Consider the following 6,000-nt stretch of genomic DNA (forward strand, 5'->3'; position numbering starts at 1 on the left):
ATGAACTTTAAAGGTTTAAATGTTTTTTTTTGTTTGTTTGACAGACTTTCCCCACCCCTTTTATCACACTGTAGAAATACGTTGCTCTTCAATGACATTCTCTGTGCAAGTCAGGTGGAATTTTAAGCATTCCGGACTGCACTAATGTAAGAGCTGCAAGTGACTTATTTTGCTTTAGAGGAATTCAGAAATATGTAGTCTTATGAATATTACATGACACCATCTTTAGTAATAGGCTTTAAATGATTTAATTTTGAAGAATTGTATAATTTACAGGAGAAAACACATGGAAAATAATTTGGCTGAAGTTTAGTAGATCCATTCTACCAACATATTAGACCTTATTCACCACTATGTTATTTCAGTGAAGTTACACCTATATAAATCTGGATTAATACAGAAGTGAATCAGGTCCACTAAGTGAAGATAAGTACCACCAAGTAAGCAGTATATTCACCCACACCCGCATAATCCATTAGCTGCTGATTTTAGATATGGAATTCCAGCAAACTTACTACCAAACAAGCATTATCAACTGGAACGTGAAGTTTGTGGGGGGATTTTAAGTGCACCAACATTTGCTATAGTAAAAAACAGTTGTAATTTTTGTAGTATAAGGGCTAATATTGTTGTTCAGAACACACAAAGAAAATTCATTCCCTAAATGGTTTATTTTGTGTACAGGCTCACAGTTGAAGGAAGTTGGTTATATGTTCAATTGTGCATAATCTCTCAAATTCAGCCATAATACTTACAATTGGTATTTCAGTTTAGGTACCGCGATTCTTTACATAGCATCCTGGGAATATTGTTCAGAACACAGAATCCGGGGTTGATGTGCCAGAGTTCCATTCTTGAATTTTTCACTGACTTGCTCTAAAACTTTAGGCATCGCCCTTAAGCTCTCAGTGCCCATTTACACATTTGTAACCTAGAAATGATCATACTTAACTTCCTCAGAGATTTTAAGACCTGAAAGGATCCTTAGATCATTTAGTCTGATTCTTGTTTATCACAGGCCATGGAATGTTATTTGGGCATCCCCGTATGGAGACCAATAACCTGTGTTTGAAAAAAACCCAACCCATATCTTTCAGAAAGGCCTCTAGAAATTATGGAGACTCCATCACATTCCTTGGTAGTTTGATCCAGTGTTGAATCACTTTCACTGTTGTAGAGAAGCTTAATTCATGCTTGTAAAGTTTTTTCTAGATTTTTTTATGAAAAGCACTATGAATTAAACATACATATAGTTTATATGCTTTCATTTGCTTTATACTTTTCCATATAATAATAGAAAATATGTGATTTGTCCAATTTCCAAATAATTATTTTTCCAAAGGAGTTAAGGATGATATTTTTAATACTATAGAATCTGTGGTGACAATCCATTAGGCCATGTAATAGTTTCTCTGTCATGGTCAAGGAAACAAAACCAAATGAATGAGGGAACTGAAGCATCATATTCTGTCATCACTTATACTTATGCAACCCTGCGAGTCAGCAAATAAGGACAGAAGGCGGACTATGATATATGATCTAGTGATAGCATTTTTGCAAAGTAGTCTGTCTTCTTTATATAATTTGCAATCCCTGTTTTCCCAGAATTATATATGTATCCCTGAGTTTGCATAACCAGATCAATTTTAATGATTGTGGCTCTGAGAAAGATTGGAAGATTAATGTGGTTACTTCACCATAAGAAGACCAGTTTTAAGCTTGATTATTGGAAGTATTGAAACAACTGATCTGTTGTATACAGTCACAATAATCTATCTGGGAGTTTAGCTTCAGTTCCTAAATTCAAATCTACATGTAAAGAGAGCATTTTTTCTTTGAGTTCAATGTCTCAAACATGTATGCCACATTTAATTAGTCTTATCATGCCAACTTAATTAGGTGATGATATAAACAAGTGTCTGAGTAGTGCCCGACAGGCAAAATTGAATCTGGGACTTCTGGATCTTAGTGCATGAGCTTGAGCTATAAAGCCAGCTGGCTCTCAGCTAAGGCTGTAGAACAAACTCATTCTTATCTCTATAAGTGGTCGATGTGTCACTACACAGGACAGTGAACCACACCCAGTATGCGTGTGGGTTGCACCTGTTCATCTTGTCTGATTGAAAGTTTTTATTTTTGTTTTGTGTTCATAAAAATATATGTACAGTACTATGTGCAGCTAACGTAACGGGGGAAGGGGAGGCGAGAGGTGGGGAGTGGGTAACATGCCAACTACCATACATGGAATTCCTATTCTACAGTCCCAGATGGCTTTTTCCAACTCTTTTTTCAAAAGAAAAAATGCTGTAAAATGGTCATATAATAAGGACATTCTTCTCTCTCTCTCTCTCCCTTTCTCTCTGCAGGTGTATAGAGAAAAGAGCAACAAAAAGTAGTTACATCATCTGCAGAGAACATTCATTCTCTACTGGGAATCAAGTGCACTTGAAAAAGCATTTTAAAAGAAATGAGAAGGGGATTATAAAATTGCATGTTTCAGAAGATAAGCCCATTTCTAACCACAGTGGCTAGAGATTTCCACCATGGGCAGGTTAGTACACAATTTTCTTCTGTAGTGCTTCTTGTGAATCATCAGATTATGGCCGTTGTTGACTGTAGGACAACTAATCACATCCAGTGTATTTCCCATCTGTCTCTATTCCATCTGAGTGAGTTATCAGCCAGCACACGAAATAGGATCCAGTGAGGACAGTGGGCATCAGCCAACCACCGATGATAACAAAATGGTTATAGGATGAGGGTCATGTGGGGTCTGGGCAGGAAGTATGGTGCAGGAGCAGGCTGAGTGTGGGGGACTGGCCAGGATTCCAGCCAATGGGAGCATCAAGGAAAGCCTCCAGATAAGCAGTTTCCTGCACTGCTGTTTTCCAACTTGGGGAGAGGGGAAGAGCAGCACACGGACCTGCTTCTTTCCCCTGTGAGCTGGAGCCAACTTGTGAGGCTCGGGGGGGGGGGGGGGAGGGAGAGGGGAAGAGCAGCACACGGACCTGCTTCTTTCCCCTGTGAGCTGGAGCCAACTTGTGAGGCTCGGGGGGGGGGGGGGGGAAGGGAGAGATGAGGGGAGGCTGAAGCACCTGTGTGGGCTTCCCTCTGCAAGGGGGCAAGCAAGCCCCAAGCCTGTGACCTAGCAGCAAGATGATTGCAGACCTCTGGTAGCATGTGGATCATGCTTTGAGAACCACAGGTATAGATCCATGCATAGTTATACTGGGGAGGCAGCTCTTCCAGTCACATTCTCCCTAAATGACAGAAAAATTTACTTCAATATCCTTCAAAAACTTTACTGAATAAGTTTAAGTATCTTCAGAGTCCATTGTATTTAATGCAGCATGTATATATTCTTGTACTATTGCAGGTAACTTCTCTAGGGGAGAAATGTGGCCAAAGTAATGGGAAGTGTTACGAGCTTCAAAAGACTATTTTAATTAATGTGCCAGACACCAAAGAACAATGTTAAGGAAATACTTGGGGGAGGGCGGAGGGGAATGCAAATTCTCACATTTTAAAGCAGTATCCTGCACAGAAAACCATTATCTGCTGATTAGCTGTTCTGGAGGAAATCTGCATAAAGGAGAGATTCATGTATCTCCTTGCTCTAAGCAAAAGCTGTTACCAGCTGATAACCACAGAAGAACCTTGAGTGGACTGAAGGATCTCTCCCAGTGATAGTGATCTCTCATAATTGTAGTGATCTCAGCTGGTGATCTTCTGGGGATAGAGGGAAGGGGATCAAGGGTTCTTGTTTCCATTATCATATTGCTGGTATGAGGGAAGGCTTCCAGAACTATTCTTCCTTCAGTCCCTTTTCTTTGTCTCAATTCCTGTATCCTCTTCTCTGTCTCCACCCTTTGGGTACGTCTAGACTACAGGGTTTTGTCGACAGAAGTTTTGTCAACAGATACTTTCGACAAAGCTTCTGTCAACAAAGAGCGTCTAGACTACATTCAGTTCTGTCGACAAAGCAAGCTGCTTTGTTGACAAAACTCTGTAGTCTAGACACAACCCTACATGCAATAACACCTTCTGTCGACAGAACTCTGTTGACAGAAGGCGTTATGCCTCGTAAAATGAGGTTTACCAGCGTCAAAACTGCTGAGTTCTGTCGATGTTATGTCAACAGAACTCAGTGGTAGTGTAGACGCAGGTATAGTTTTGTCGACAAAAGTCCACTTTTGTCGACAAAACTGTAGTCTAGACACACCCTTTCTCTTTCCTTTTCCTACACAGAGGGAGATTGTGTAGCAAGGAAGAAAGACAGAATGAAGAGGCAGAGGACGAGGTTGGGAATGAGGGTGAGAGGAAGAGTAAACAAATGTGGAGTGTAGAATGAGTGAGCAGAGAGGGGGGGGGGAAATGAATGCACTTATATGGAATGGAGGATGCACAGGACTAAAAGGGAAAGAATTGGAGTGGATGAAATTGTGCTTCATGGATTTAAACTTAAGTTCTTGCTAATCTTTCATTCCAGCTCACAGGAAAGAAGAAAACAGAGGCCATGTTGCCCTGACTCCATTTTCTTCTGTGCTTCACTCTCTGACCCCCTCCCCCCTCTCTGATTCCATCCAGGATAATTTTAAACATGCAAAATTTGACATTTTAACATTCATTTTCTATATCAAATGCTCATAAGAAGTCACCTCTGCCATCTCCAGATACCAATCCTTAATTATAGGAAAAGTACCACTCTAAACCTCCAAGATTGAGATAAAAAGCAATGAAAATCCATCATTTAGCTGAATCTAATAGTGCTGAAAAAATGGTAAGAATACCTGCTATAAAGTGGAAGTTTATAATTCAATTATTTTTATATTATGTTAATTGTTTCCTTTGGGGCGTGATCCAGTAATATTAGGTTGCTGCATGATCTCCAGCAAAAGCATTCTTATTTAGTCCACATTTATACCTAGAGGGAGGAATTCAAGATGTTTGGAAGATTTGGAATTTATATTAGTGTCTGTTTAATATGATTATTTGTTGTTAGTGCTCTTTGTGCCACTCTGGTGGGGTGAAGAACAGCTGGTCCCTGAGTTTCAAACAGTCGAGTTACGACTGTTCGCATTCATGACCAAAGCTCCCATGGAGAAGTCATAAAGGCGGTCCCCGAGTTACGAATGCAACCCATGCTTACGAACAGCACGGTCGCTATGTAACTCAATGGGGTCTGAGTTACAAACAGATCGAGTTACAGCCAGGTGTTTGGTCCGTAACTTGTTCGTAACTCGGGGAGAGGCTGTACATTCCAGCTGCTCAAAGGGTGTATCTAAGGAATGAAAAGCGAGCAGGTAGGGAGGGGAGCGGAGTGGGGCTTTGACTAGTATAAAGGCTTTAGACCATCTCTCTTTTCTCACAATGGGAAATGCTGAGGTCAGGGAGGTTGTGACTAGAACATTCTATATTCCAGAGATGCCCAATGATGTAACAGCCCCTTGAGAACTATTAAGAGACAATGCAATTTGAAATAATCCTAGTGCTTGTGTAAGTTATATAGAGAGACAAACTGGCACATAGCTGTCCCCTGAATCAGGGTGGAAAAACACTCCCTTTCCCCAATCCTCTTCCAATATGCTGAGTGTTGTTCTGATGTACCTGAGGATTCAACCTGGTGTTTTCATTGAGCTGATATCTGCAGTGAATAAATAATAATCTGTGACATCAACAACCCAACTTTTAATTCATTTTACCTTTGCCCTCCATTGCATCCCCTGCAACTAGGAACAGGTAAATAAAGCATTCTGTAAGACCGGTAGTAGCCAATCTTTCTTAGTATAGTCCAAGTCACTCTAGAGTCAATAAACAAACTTCTTCCTTGTCACAACCTGATCTAATCTCCTCTCTGCATAGACCTGATCCCAGCTCCCATGTATTTCTCAGACCTCCTGGGTCTCAGAAGAGATTAGTTGCTGTACCTAGTTCTGGGTCTCCAAGGCCCCTTCAACATGCAAAACCGATATCTGACATTCTTCTTGGGCAGTGGGACTC

The 6,000-nt window shown here is 40.6% G+C and overlaps 1 long non-coding RNA gene across 1 annotated transcript in view; it reads left to right on the forward strand.

Annotated features, from left to right (window-relative positions):
- LOC142830294 (uncharacterized) overlaps nt 1-5,641 on the forward strand; it is a 37,553-nt gene extending 31,912 nt beyond the window's left edge. The window contains exons 3-4 of the long non-coding RNA XR_012905448.1: nt 2,367-2,551; nt 4,490-5,641. This is a non-coding gene — a long non-coding RNA (uncharacterized LOC142830294). The remainder of the gene's footprint in view (nt 1-2,366; nt 2,552-4,489) is intronic.
- Nucleotides 5,642-6,000: the final 359 nt, after the last annotated feature.

The sequence above is a fragment of the Pelodiscus sinensis genome, chromosome 7 (genome assembly GCF_049634645.1).
Source record: "Pelodiscus sinensis isolate JC-2024 chromosome 7, ASM4963464v1, whole genome shotgun sequence".
Taxonomy (NCBI): domain Eukaryota; kingdom Metazoa; phylum Chordata; order Testudines; family Trionychidae; genus Pelodiscus; species Pelodiscus sinensis.